This window comes from Aythya marila (assembly GCF_965140915.1).
Source record: "Aythya marila genome assembly, chromosome: 24".
Classification (NCBI taxonomy): domain Eukaryota; kingdom Metazoa; phylum Chordata; class Aves; order Anseriformes; family Anatidae; genus Aythya; species Aythya marila.
Window position 1 is genome coordinate 1,588,709 of NC_139065.1, and position 14,126 is coordinate 1,602,834.

The 14,126-nt window shown below is 49.6% G+C and overlaps 1 protein-coding gene across 2 annotated transcripts in view; it reads left to right on the plus strand.

The window, feature by feature from the left end:
- The first annotated feature begins 5,036 nt into the window (after positions 1 to 5,036).
- The window catches only part of RAP1A (RAP1A, member of RAS oncogene family), a 35,350-nt gene continuing 26,260 nt past the window's right edge, over positions 5,037 to 14,126 (plus strand). The window contains exon 1 of one of the 2 annotated variants that reach the window (XM_082778451.1): positions 5,037 to 5,117. The gene's annotated coding sequence lies outside the window, so the exon portion shown is untranslated. The remainder of the gene's footprint in view (positions 5,118 to 14,126) is intronic. The other variant, XM_082778452.1, reaches the window with a different exon arrangement.

Here is a 14,126-nt window from a genome sequence, read left to right on the forward strand (position 1 = left end):
TCCTTGCGATGCAAATCCTGCGGGTCGGATCAGGCCACTCTCAAATTGTGCATGGGATCGGTGAGGTCAGGCCTCTGGCTGACAGACAAAGGTACGAGGAACACAAACCGTGGATTTTGGCATGGACACCGGCCCAAAGTGCCACGCACTTGTCAGAGTTTGTGGTGTCTCCTACAAATGCACGTGTTACACTCTCACCTTTGTGTGACTGCATCCTGGAGCACGCTGTGAACCCTGCCTGGGGTAAGCATCCTTCCCTTTCACGGGGGAGGGAAATGTTTTTGTTGTTTTCCCTTTCAGTGGCCAGCACAAGGAAGAGGCAGGGCTGGCTTTCTGCTTGGCAGCTTGGCGAGGCCACTTGGGTGTTTCCCCTTTGCTGATACCCATGTTTACAGCTGGGCTGGGGGGAGGAATGAAACTTTAATAACTGCAGAAGAGTTCCCTGATAAAGCAGTTGCAGGCATTATCTCTTCAAGTTTGTGAAAGTGCCTGCCATTAGAAAGCAAGGAAGGGGTACACAGGCTGAGGTCTTATATTCAGCTCCTGTTTTAGCTCTCTCCAAGCCACTTCCTTGCTAGCAGCCTTCTTGCCTAGTAAATGCTAGGCTTCTATGATTTTGGACAAGTAAATTCTTGCTTGTAGAAAGCAAATAGTAAAATCAGCCCATTATGTTGTCATTAGACAGAAAACTGAGAAATGCTGTGTATGGTAATAAGCAGCTCCCTGCTGTACCTGAGCAGCAGGAAGTGTGATCTGTGCTTCCTTCCCCAGCGAGTTTCACAGCCTCCTATGGTATTTATTTATAAAAACCCCAAACCAGAAACCTGCACTGGTCTCTGCCTTTCTCCCTACTCTGCAGAACTGCAAAGAGCAGACACCAGGCTCTTCTGGTGTGCTTGCAAGCTGAGATGATGCTCAGGAAGCTGCACGAAAAGTCTGCGTCCTATCTCTCTGTTCAGAGAGATCAGCAAGAGCCCTGGCAGAGGAAACCCTGGGCTCCCTCGTCCTGTCGATGCAGGGAGCCTCATCCTTGCTGCAGTCCCTGTTGGGTTCAACTTTTGTTTTCAGGCAACCTCACTGATCCTGGTTGAGCCGGCAGAAGAGAAGGGCAGCAGCATCAGTTGTTCTGGGATGGAGCCTTTGGAAGAGCCAGGCTTTCCTTTTGGAAGCCCCCAGACCTCTCACGGAGCACCACGGTGGGACCAGCCCGGGGAGCAAGCAGCATTTTGTGTGGGGCTGGCACAGGGGGCTCTTGTCCGGGGCCTTGCCAAGCATGATGGTGTCATTTATTGCCATCCTCCGTGTCCCAAACGAGGCTGTGGCACCTGGTGAGCGCTGTGGGATGGTGTGGGATGGAGCATGGCTTGGGGACCCCTCTGGCCACACCGCCAGCCAAGGGAGCCGCTGGCAGCGCGGTGTCGGTGGCTGCTGGCATGCACTGCTTGGAGCATAATTGGCTCATTAGGGCTAATGATATGCTGCAGTCTCAACTGTAAAGAAAATATTATGTTTGCACTTCAAAAGCTCATGCTGAGCTCTTTGTAATGAGTATTTTTTTCTGATTCTTTCATGACTATTTTTTTAAATAAGTTTAGAGGGGACCAGTTCCTCTTTGTGCAGTTAGTAAATTCAAGTGGTCAGAACACAGCCATCAGAAAGTCAGGGTCTTTTAACAACAGGAGTGATGATAATGTACTAGTAGTCTGTGCAGTGACAGATGCACTTTCGTTTAAATGCACTGCTGATGTGTTTTACTGAGCTGACTTCTCTCTAGTTCTGTGATTCTATCAGCTAGGAATCCAGGCTCATTATGTGATTGCAAGTCGTTTCTGGATTTCATTAAATCAGCAAATGGGCATTAGCTAGATATTTACATCAGCTCAACTTGTGATAATTTATCCAATTGGACAATTGTTCTTTTACAAAAAAAAAAAATGTCCTGAGGGATCATGATTCATTTTCATCTGCCTGGATAAGTGTCGGCACAACCCCTGCAGCTCAGCTGCATGACTGAGGAATCGCAGCCCTGCTGCAGGTGCTGGTGATCGCCCTGCTGTCCATTCAGGCTTTCACCCCTGCCACATGGCAAAGGGGGAGTGAAATGCTGGTGCAGCTTAATATCAATGGATTTAGATTGGGGAATTAAAAATAATAATTTGTGACAATTCACCTTTTATTTAAATAGAATGGTCAAGTTTTTGAATAAAACTACAGTGTTAAGAACCGCTGAACACCTTGGGCTGTGTCCAGGACACAACAGGTTGTATCCTGCATGTGGTAGGACGTAGGTTTAATTCTCCTTCTGCTGTGACCTTGTGTTGTTGCTGAGGTGGTGTGCAGTAGGAATCTGCAGCTTTGGGATGTTGGCAGATCGCACCCCCTCTTAGCAGGTGCAGATGATGACTTCAGTCACCACGCAGCAACCTACGGAGAGGTCCCCGAAATAATAGGGTTTGCTATAAACTGGAAATGCTCTGAGGGAGAAACAAGGTGTGGAAGGTGCGGATGTGGGATTTAACACCACGTGTTGACAGCCTGAATTTGCTGACGAGCAAGCACCCGTTGCACAAGAGATAAGGTGCGGGAGCGCAGAGGTGAACCCGGCCTGGCGATGGTTCTGCCTGTGGGACTGTACCTGTTCTGCTCACAGAAAGGGCAGGCTGTGGGGCTGGGAGAAACGAGCACCTGGATTTATTTGCTGTTGAAGTCAGTAGGAAAAGTCCCTCTGAACGCACCTGAGCTTGGACTGCTTTTTCCTAATCCTCTCATAACCAGTTTCATATTCATCCAGATTTAATTTCATGTACTTGCGGAGTCTGACTCAGCAAGAAATATTATCAGCTTCCATTCAAACCTGCAGAAAACTTTGGGGGGAAAAAAGTCAACCTTCCCAGAACAGACGTTAAATAAGCCCTTCATTTTGCTGAATCAGGCCCTGAGTGTGCCTGGACCCTTATTGTTTTGAAACTTAAGCTGACCCACAACCTAAGAACTAGATAAAAGCGCACGATTCATTGGATATAACAAAATTCCTCAGGCAGTAGTGCTGAGTGGGAAAAGCTGCAGATGTATTGATATTTGGGATAAAGTTTATTAAAAATTTAGCTTTAAAGGAAATCTTATTAAAATATGTTCCTCTGGTAAAGCCTTGCAGAATGCTCTTAACACCTCCAAGTATACCAAGCCTCTAAAGGCTGTGAGCAGTGTCTCCTCCTACAGCATCTATCCCTGGGAACGATTTTTCTTTTTCCTGACTTTGCAGCTTTTAAAAAAAGCAGTTACTACGGATATTTTCTTCCTGCCTGTTTTCCAGATACAGCCTTGTATTTTTAACAACATGCAGCTAGTAACTTCCTAAGTTTACAGATTGCACGATGAAATACTTGAGTTCAGAGGAAGCTGCAAGTCGTACAGCCATCGGTGTCAAGCACCCTTAAAGGCGGGGATGATCCACCCACACCAGCGGCCCCACTGCAAGAGGAGGGACTGGGAGCGCTGCTGCTGAGGTTGGCAAGTCTGAGTCCTGCAGAGAAAGAGAATGTGGAAATCCCGCTGAGACTGCCCTGCCTCCAGCTATACAAATTGAGACAGCGATTCACCTGCTCGCTTCCAGCGCGGTGGTCCCTAGAGAAGGAGATACCTCTCTAGGACCTGAGCCATAAAGAAGAGGGATTTATAGATCAGTATCAGCAGACATGAGTAATACCTGGAAGCAAAATTCTCTGTGTTGTACTTCTATTGCAAGCAGACTGCAAGCAGAGCTAAAGCACTTTCTTTTTTCTGCTTTGATTAGAGTGGAGGACGGGAGTGGGGACTCTGAGCTGCATTCATCTCCAGGCCACTGACTTGCTAGGGATTCTGGATAAGTCATTTAATCTCCGTCTTAGTTTCCTCATCTGTAAAGCCTGGGGAATAAAATTTTGCTTTTTGGCTGGAGCTCAGGCTGAAAGGAAGTGTAACTGCAAGAATACTGCTCCATGCTCAGGCTTCAATAGCTTTGCTTGCGCCCTGAAGTTGTGCAAGTGAAGGGAGCGGAGGGCTCAGGGAGGGCATCAGCACTGTGTCCCTGCTGCTGTGGCTCTCGTCCTTTGTGCCTCACCATGAGCGTCCCCAGGGACGGCTGCAGTCCTTGCTGTGTCCCCGCTTATGTAAGGAGGCGATGCTGTGCTTGCAGGCGTGCACCAGCTCTGCATTGTGGCTCTCACAGAGCTATACAGCCAAACCATGCTGTTACTGCTCTTCATGGGGCACTTAGACATCTCTACCAGCAGTAAGGTTTTTATTTCCAGTTTATTGAAATTAATTGTTGCCATTAGCTTTAAGTGTACATACACTATACATGTACAGCTGAATTACGGTTTGTGCTAGGAGCAGGAAAAGGCCCCAATTGGTTGCAGAACACAGGGCCCTGTGCAGTGAATGTGGTGAACTTCTGACCCTTCAGGCATAGCCGCTGCCACTCACAGTCCCGGTGACAGACAGATGACCTCGCAGTGTGCATTCTGCATTTCACATTCTCCTTGAAATACAACTCTATAACATATCCAGGTCAGGATTACAGCTCTTCATCCTTTAAGGCTGCATTAATAAAACAACTACATTGCTCAAGCAATGCTTCAGAAAGCATTTTTTTGGCTGAAAACCTGCCTGGATGACGGCAGCTCCGCTGGGGGAGCTCCCAGCCCCACACACCCCACCCTGCGCTGCTGTCAGCACGCCTGCCCCCATAAAGCCTGCATTCAGAACCACTCTCGGCCTCATTATCTGCTCGCTCCCTGCCTGTTTTCACCATCGCTGTCCCCTTTGCCCACCCTGAGCCCCCTCCCCGCGCTGTGGCGGTGTCCGGGCGAGACTCGGGGGACTCCCCACAGCCCCGGGGGGTCCCGCTGGGACCGGAGCAGGGGGTGCAGAGGCAGCAGCGGGGTGCGAGGCCCAGGCCCGGTGCTGGGGGAGGCTCCTCGGGGCCGCCTCCCGCAACTTTTCCGGGGCCTCCCCGCTGCCGGCCCCGGCCCGTTCCCTCCCCGCTGGCTCCTCCCCAGGCCGCGGCCGGTGAAGGGCGGAGCGGAGGCGCCGCCGCCGCCGCGCACAGCAGCCGAGCCCGGAGCCGAGCGGCGGCGGTGAGCGGCGGGGGAAGGGGACGGGAGGAAACCGGGAGGGTGTGGGGGAGTCTCGGGGTGTCCCCCCCGTGCTCAGCGCTGCGGCCGGGGGGGGGTTAGCGGAGGCTGCGCGGCCCCTGCCCCGCTTGGGGCGGGTGCCCGGGGGCTGCCCGGCCATCATCCATCTTGGGCCGGCCCCGGCGGTGCCACGGGGCGAGGGAGGCAGCGAGGGGAGCTCCAGGAGGACAACGGGGCCGAGACGGGGAGAAGGGGCCCGGGAGGGGGTAAGGGGGGGGCTCGGTCAGGGCCCGGTGGCTCCGCTCCTCGCCCTGGCCGAGGCTCCCCCACCCCCGCCCGGCCCAGGCCGCTCCCTCCCGGCGGCGGCCTCCGGGCCTTGGGTGCGGGGCTCCCTTGGGTGCCGTGTCCCAACCGGAGGACTTCGGCCTGGCCCCGCGGAGCTGAGGGCGGCTCTCGGGACTTTGCTTCGCTGGCAGCCCAGGAAGGGCACGCCACGGGAGCTGCTTCTGCTTCTGCCTTCCTTTGAGACTTGACAAGGGCGACGGCGCTGCTGAAAGCACTCGTTTTGGTTTGGAAGCGCCCGGCCGCCTTCGGAGCGTCGTGTCGGCGCTTCTTGGCGTTGCTGGCGCTTCTGCGATGTAGTTGGAGCAGCAGGATTGTTCGAAATAGAAAGCTCGTTCCCTTATTGCACGGAGGGAACCGGCTGCTTAACTGGGAGGCGCTGCCTGTGCTATGAAATGTTCCCCGGTTGGGTTTTGGTTGGTGTGTTTGTGCCTGAAACAATCTGTCAGGCGTCCTCACTGGTGCTAGCACGGCCCTCGGGGTCAACCAGACATTTAATGCGGCTTCCTGAGGCTTTGGGACAGTTGCGGACGCAGCCAGGGAGAAACAGAAAGCAATGCGTTACCAGTCAGAGGCGTGTGCCTGCCTGAGGAGTTATCAGAAATGAGGCAATGCAGAGGGAAGTTTTAAATGCAACACCCATGCCTGTGTGGTATCCGCGACGTTATTATTTCACAGAAGCGGTGTGGGTCGCCATGCCCGAAGTATGAAATACTTTCTCATTTTTCTGACATCATTATCACGTTGCTATAGTGATTTCATTACGCTGGGAATGCCGTGCTCGCATCGTGTTGCTATGGGAAAGATCAGCGTTATAAATAAAAATATTTAAGGTTCTGTTCATTGTCCAAAAAAAAAAAGTCACCAGTTAGTTGACACGATTGCCCGAAGCCTGACCCCCTGAAGTTTTTAGTGCGGGGCTGGAGATGGGGAATCGCCCATCCTGGCCCAGCAGAGCGTCCCTTCGGTGTGGAGATGGGCCACGAGCACGCCCGTAGTTCGCCCAGGCAGAGTCATCAGGAAGCTCTGTGCTCCCTTGGACGGCTCTAAAAATAATCTGTTTTCATGCGCAGGACTTGCACCCGATCACACAGCGGGCAGAGAGGAGTAGTTGTGTTCTCTCAGGCCGAGATGTCGCAGGGAAGTGAGTTGTGCTTCTTACAAACAGATGTTGCCTACGGCCCCGCTCTCGCAGGGCAACGCGTCCAGCAGGGCGCAGTTGGCCGGGCCGGGGGCTGCACGTGGGGCACAAGACATTTTGGGAGGTGCTGGGAGGCCCAGGAGGGCTGGAGGAGCCGGGAGGTGCCGTCCGCAGCCTCAGCGAAGCGAGGAGCCGGGGCTGTCGTCACGCGTCTTGGCTCTGGGCTGGCGGTTTGTAGGGTAAGTAGCTTTGCTGAAGATTTTGAGGACCGCGTGCCAAACAGGGACTAAATTACTAGCGCAGTGTAATGCCAGTGACACGTTAATGCTTTTATTTAGAGACTAATGTTTACGCAATTTATCAACATAGTTTATATTTGAAACCATAAGCTGCAAGAATACAGACACAAACTATCTGTGATCCATTTCGCCTCTGCTCATCCAGTCTGAGGGCACTGTCTGTTCTTAAGAGAAATTGAAATGTAATTAAATGACAGCAGCGAAACATGTGGACCTACTCTAATGTCAAAGTTTTAATTTTATATTGAATCACAATCTCAAGGCATAAACAACTCTAAGCATTTGTTTGTACTACTACGCTGCAGTATTTTGTCTTGTGCCATGTGTGCGCACAGTGTACTTGGTGGCACATGAAAACTTTTCAGGATATTAATGCGGGAGACTTCCTATTTTGTTGCTTTTTGTTTCTGACGTGCCAGGGTAATGTTAAACATCAAGCACTTCTAGTAACTGGGTGTGTTTCGTTCTGCAGAAGCAGATTCGAGAGAGACCTGACTTCTAAAACCCAGCCAAATCCTGGGGTTGTGTTTGGATTTTTTTTTGCATTGCCTTTTTTTTTTTTTCCCAAGAGCAGTTAGTGGGTGTGGGGGTTAGAGTACAGCCTGAATTCACATTATGCTGAGCTCTGTAGTAGTTATTGATTTGCTTTTACTCAGATTAAAGGGCTTGTTGTTTATTCTGTAGCAGCAGAAGTTCACGTAACAATTCAGCTGCAGTTGTGCATGATCCTAATGTCCAGCAGTTATGCTCAGTTTGCTGATCTTTTTCGTACGTTAATTGAACGGTTTCTTATATTTAGTAGATGATAGGTTATTAAGCAGAACTGTAATGAAAACATCCTGTTAAAAGGGTGCTCATAAACCCCAGGGTCCATTTTTTAATTGTGCATTTGTGTTTTGTTTGCACTTTACAAAAGCTACTGATCCTGCAAAGGTGACTCCTAATGGCTGAGATAAGTAAGGATGTTAGGAAGTTGGAAAGGAAACTTCCTCTTGCTGAGCTCTCTTGTTTGATCCAGCCTGTCTTGCTGAGGTGCTGAAACCGATGTGAGATGCTTGGTTTTATTTGTTAGTACCGAAGTGTGGTGGCAGCAAGGATTTGAGATCATTCCAGTTCCTGGACTGCTTTCTGGGTGCAAGTTAACGTCACAAAAAGTTCACCTCTCAACCAGTGTTTTCAGTGGGTTATATCCTGGCATCATGAGTGCAGAAGGAGTAAAGGAGGACCTGGCTTTTTGTTCATAAAGGCCCAGATTGGAACACGAGTACGGCTCTGAGCTCTCTGATGTTAGTAGAAAATACAGCATGCTCCAGTACGCTCTTCACTGCTGGTGTTGCAAATATAATCAGGTTCAGTCTATTTTGTTTCATAAAAATGGCGAAATAGATTTATTTCAGTCCTAGGTATACAAGAGATAAATTTCATTAGGTAGCCCAGTAGGGGAGAGACGGTTTTCATGGGTAAAGCATTTCCCAGAATGCTTGACTTTTTTTTTTTTTCTAAGGCTGTACAGTTAGAAGCAGTAGTTGGTGTTTTCACCCTTTGCAGTTGGGTATGAGATTAGAGCTCTGAGGCAAGTCACAGATTTAACTCCTTTGCTTTCCCATCATCAGTTTTTTTTATCGTTGAGCTGCCAGGAGCACTTGGAAGCAGGAAGCAGTTAGGAGACCAACTGATCCATTTTAGTGTCCCCAACACTGACTAATACTAGTGACAAAAATCCATGTTGGAGCAATGTGAGCTGTCTATGGGTAGACTTTTATATAAATATATTGACGTAGAAATAACTTGTGATTAGCCTGCATATTTACTTAAAACTCACATGCTGTAAAAGTAGAATCGAGCCACGTATGACATTATTTCTGTGCATCAGTGCTTAGCTTTCTTCACTACAAGCCCCCTACCCCCTAGGAAAGTTAGTGCAAGAGTGAAAGTGTACTTGAGTACTCTTTGACAGCCCAGGCCTGATGCAGTTCAGATTTGTGTGTGTGACAGCCCTGTGCTCTGACTTGACCTGAGGCTGTCGTGCCCTGCTCTCAGCCGTGTGGCTTGTGAGGTTTTGCTGTGTTTGTGTCCGGGTGCCCGGCAGGTCCCAGGTGGCAGCTTTGGGCCAGGTCACAGCAGTGAGACCAGCAAAGGGACTGACTGTTTGTCCTTAAACAGGCTTTCCAGAATGAATGGCTTCCTTGGATTTATAAAACAGACAAAAATTTTACAGTACGTGCTGTTTTTCCTTGCTACATGGCTGAGTTTTTTTAATAATATGCTTTTTAGGCTGCTATTTAGCTAGAAAACCTGGCATTCGACTTAGCATTTGTTAATGTGAGATTTTTAGGAGAAACCTGGTTATAGTGCATGAAACAGGATGTTACGTTTCATAAAGTATCACCAGGACTGAAAGCAACTGCGAGATCAAAAAGCATTCAAGCAGACGTTGAGGCTCCGGCCTCGTGTGTTCAGGGTTAATTTGCTTTTCCTCCTGTGTCAGAGCCGGCCATGGAAAAGCATCGTCCTGGGTCAGAGTGGATTCACTGTGGGTGACAGCCCTGAGGGGCAGAGGAGGTAACTTGTATTTTGTAGGCAGCATCTTCCACATGCAAAAAATGATTTTTCCAATGATGGTACACAAAGTGGAGGTTTTTAATGCCTGTGCTGACCGGTTTACCCCGTAGTGTTAGCAGCAAAGGAAAATGTGAATATTTGACAAACGCTGCTGTGCAGATGAGCAGGGTAGGTCCCGAGGTGCGCTGAACACATCTCTTGGCAGGAGCAGCCCGGGTTGCAGCGAGGGAGATGCCAGAGGAAGGCAAGGGCAGGCGGCTCCGTGGGAGCAGGGGTCGGGGCAGGGGCCTTGGGAGAGATGCTGTGGTGCAGGGCTTCGGGCTGGGTTTTGTGGTCGCCGCATGCAGCTCGCATTTGTCGTGCACCCCGGCGTTTCCCATGCTCTGCCACTCGTGCTCTTCGCTGTTGGGGTAACTCAAGGAGCTGAGCTAGCTGAAAGCCGAGCCGGCCCAAGAAATATAGAGGTAGTTTTCAGCCAGATCGTTTCTTACTCTGACTCATTGAGTGGTTGTGCAAGCACCAGTGCTGGTGGAGGGAAGGAGCTGCAGAGAGCACAGGAATACCCCTTTCGGCAGCAGCTGGCACTTAAATTGACTTAAAATGGTCAAAAGCTGCTTGTGACTATGTGCGACTTCGGCAGCATCTTTCTGGCAGTCCTGCAGTCCAGGTAACGCGGTGACTGCTTTCCCTGCCGCGTCTGGAAGCACACAACCTGCACGTTACTGTGGCTGGTGGGTGAGGATTTGCTGCCTGCCCCCAGCAGTAACAGGCTGAGGTCTGCAAGGAGCAGCGTGTGTTTTTGGGGAGTTGGTACCATTCTGTGGGAACAACCTCAGGGGCCTTGCTGCTTGTGTTGGTGACCCTGCAGAGATCACCTGTGTGTTGGTTTGACACATCTGCTGGCTGCCTGACACCTCTCAGAGAGATAAATGGCTCATTATGAGAAATGTGCTTTCCTGTGGCAGTGATAATTCTCTTAATTACTGCCTGTGTTCTGAGCTCCCCTCTTCTGGAGAGAGGGGAGTGCGGGGAGGTTGTGGGGACCCGAGCAGCAGTGGGGCATCTACAGGGCACGGTGCCTGCCCGGTGTTTGTGCTGCACTTCCCTGCAGTGCTAGGCCTACTGATGCTATTTCACTTCCAGGCTTGGTGTGCAACGAGTTGTGATTTCTACAGCTCCGAACGGGGCAGAAACTGGTTACTGAGATCACTTCTCCCTTTGCAAATGCTGCAGTAATTAAGGTTGTCTCAGGCAGTCCACTTAATGGTATTGAAATTGGGGAGGCTGTGGGAAGATGGGTGGTGTTCAAGGAGGAGGCGCTGCCCGGGTGTTACATTCCTAATCAGAAACCGTGTGTTTAAACCTAGGCTGCATTCATCTCTTGTGGGAAGAGCCTTTGAGGTGTGTGTGGGAAGAAATGGGGCACTGGAAACATTCCTTCGTTTTGATCGCCGATCGTTTGGGGTTTTACGACTTTTATATCTGCAGGTTACGCTCAGACCGCCGTAGCAGGCAGTACATCTAATTAAAGGGGAGGTTTGAAGCTGTTTGTGTTGTTTCTGCTTCTATTCGTGGCAGCAGCCCACTGGGCACGACGGCGTGCGCTTTTCTCACAGTGTCAAGTGATCGTAGCAGGGAGGAGAGATCTGCATGAATCTGGATGCGGCCACATGAAGACAATGTTTTGATCTTCGCTGCTGCTCCTGCTGCAAGTGGTCCAGCAGGTACTGGGTGCTGGGTGTTGGGAAATACCTGCTATACCTGAACAGGCGCCGCCTCGCTGCGTTTGTAGTGGCTTGACCTGAACCTGGGTGAAGGCGCATATTTAATTCCTCCGATTGAGAAATCCAGATGCTGACAAAAGCAGGCCTGGCTGTGTTTTGAAAACTCCTGTTTGTTTGTTTACCTTCACCGAACAAGCCCCTTTGTTGGAGGGAAGCTCTGACCCTCCGCGGGTTTTTGTAACGAGGGAGGGACGGGCAGCAGAGGGCAGGCAGCGGAGCTGGAAGGTGCAGGGCTGCTCGCAGTAACTTGGCTCTCCTCGGCCCTTTGGTTGTGTTTGACTGAAAATATGGGGAGCTGGGCAATAGCAGGCCTGCTGAGCAGGTGGCCTGAGGCACGGTTTGTTATTTATTTTGAATATTGATAAGATTGAAAGGGTTTACATCCATCTGGGCACCGAAGCAGGAGGCCTGAGCGTGTCCCCAGCAGTGGCCGTGTTGTGACCGAAACATCTTTATTAACGCCCGCTGCCGTGGTGCTTCGGGTGCTTCTGTAAGGAGCAGGACAAGCCTTTCTGCAGCGGGTAATCATCACCCTGCCCTGCCAGAAGACTGCTTTTTGCAGACACGCTGCACTGGCAGCACGTCGCTGGCAGGTTTGTCAATCGGTCGCGTTGTGTAACGCTGCTCCTGGAGCAGAGCCGGAGAGCAGGCTGCTTGTGTTTTGCTTTTGAGTGGCTAGAACTGCAAACTCAAGGCTTGCTGGGTCGTTTGGGAGTTCGGTTGGGTCCAAAGTTGTGTTCTGGAGTGCTCTAATACTGAGAAAATTTGTATTTGTCTTATTTAGATGAGGGTGTTCTGTGTGAACTCAGAGCTGTTGGAGCTGCTCTTCGGAGGAGCTGCACATCCGCAGCTCTGGCCGGCTGCAGAGAAGGGAGCTGCTGATCTTCCCGAAATAAGGCCTCTGCCAGTCTTGGTCCAAGCGAATGTGCCCTATGGAATTGGATCTCACAAAATTTTAACACGTTAGTTGCAAGTAGACCCTCACTCTGGAAAGCACTAAGCGTGTGGGAAGAGCAGCTGGGCTGGCTGTGTTGGTTGCCCTGCCTTTTATGTTGCTTTTCATGTAATATCCTTCTCTCTAATGCAAATAAACTTAAAGTCGTAGGGAGGGGCTGCTGAGAAGTGAAAAAAACTTTCATTACAGACCGCTGACATGCAGAATAACGCCTTTTATATGTCACCTATCACATGATGGTTGGAAGTAAACCATAGTTCATTGGGTAGGGTTATTTCTGGTGCAATTCTCCCTTCTGCAGAAGCAGTCCCATCCCAGCACGTCATGCTGTGCCCTGGGATTTGATGTGTTCGTCCTGTTACCGGGCTGGAGAACAGAAATCCGATGGATTTATGGAACAAATGCAGGTGAAGATGGCACAGACGTAGCCAATTGTTGCTTTCACATGCTCTGGATTATAACACTAATTGTAGATGAAAATAACATTAAGATTAAAGTTACAGACTGAAACCGTTCCAAACAGCCTTTCTCATGAAATATTCATGCATTTAGGGCTTTTAACTCATCAGATTACTTACAATAATATTGTAATCAGTATGACTTTCTGCCTTTGTGTTTTTTTCATGAATACACTGCATTGGCATATTGATCACCAGAATGCGCTCAAATTTAGAATAAAGCTTTTTCAGGAATCTCATTTAAAATGATCAAAGAGATGTTTTAATGCTCCAGGGCATTTTCCTCAATGGTGTGCATTCTGAGAAAGCATCTCTTTCCCTTCATTCTGTGATTTCAGTGCTCTGCAGCCTGTCTCTGCTATGCGAACTGCTTGCTCGAAACCCTCACCGTGAGCACAGCGTTGAGCGCGAGGCGATTCAGCACTAAGGCAGGTCTGAGCAGCGCAGCGGGGTGACTGAGCATGCTGGTAGCAGGTGTCAGGGCCCCGGTGCTGTAAAACCAAGGAATCTCCATGGAACTGTGAGGCTGAAACTTTTTTTTTTATTGGTACTTTGGTGCCAAGTTCATATGAACCGTATCTGTACAGCCAAAAGTTTGTTTAAATAATTATCTTCTGAAGTCAGCGGCTGTAGTGGCCCTGCGTTTGTATGGCTGATTTTGCATTTTTGAGTTGCTCGAGAAAAAAAACAGTGAAATGGGGGGTTTGACTTTGATGAAAAGGTGTCCTAACCAAAACGGAAAGCGCAGGAATTGCAGATAACAGCAATTAACATTCAGCGTGAGTGCGGCGTGTTCTAAGGTCTCGATCAGAGTACAGAACTGACTGTCTCCAGGCCATATGTTTAACACATTTGCATACTAATATGGGAGAGATTTTTTTTTTTTCCTATTGCCTTATGTCTTATCATTTCAAAGACTAAAAAGAGAGTGACTTTTGTTCCTGTTTGTGAGGCGGAGGGGAGGAACTGGCTGATGGCAGCGACGCTCCTCCTGCTCGCTGGTTAGCTGCTGTAGGATGTCTCCTCCCCTGCGAGTTAAACATAGCTTCTCTGCTTCTGGAGCAGGAGTCCAACTGCCCATGGCTTTTTTTTTTTTTTTAAGACAGCTGTATAATAATCTATTTTGGTTGTATTCAAGCTTGACCTGTAAATACTAAAATGGCTCATATAAAAATGTTTAAATCACTTGGAGCTATTTCCTTCATGGGTTAGTGTCACCTCTTTCCTTCTATATAGGATGTTCCAGGAGGAATTGACAAAGCTGTTTTGCTCTTTCAAGCCTTGCAGGTTCAGAAGAATTAAGAAACGTAAGAGTGCAGAGCCATGAGAGTCCCCGTGCAGATCTGTCTGCAGGTTAGCTCTGGACCTTTCTGGCCAAAAAGCTCTCACTGATGCCCTTCAGGTGCCAGCCCTGAACCGTTCATAAAATTTTGAATCTTCCTTTGGTTAAAATCCTCACGTAGTAGAGAAT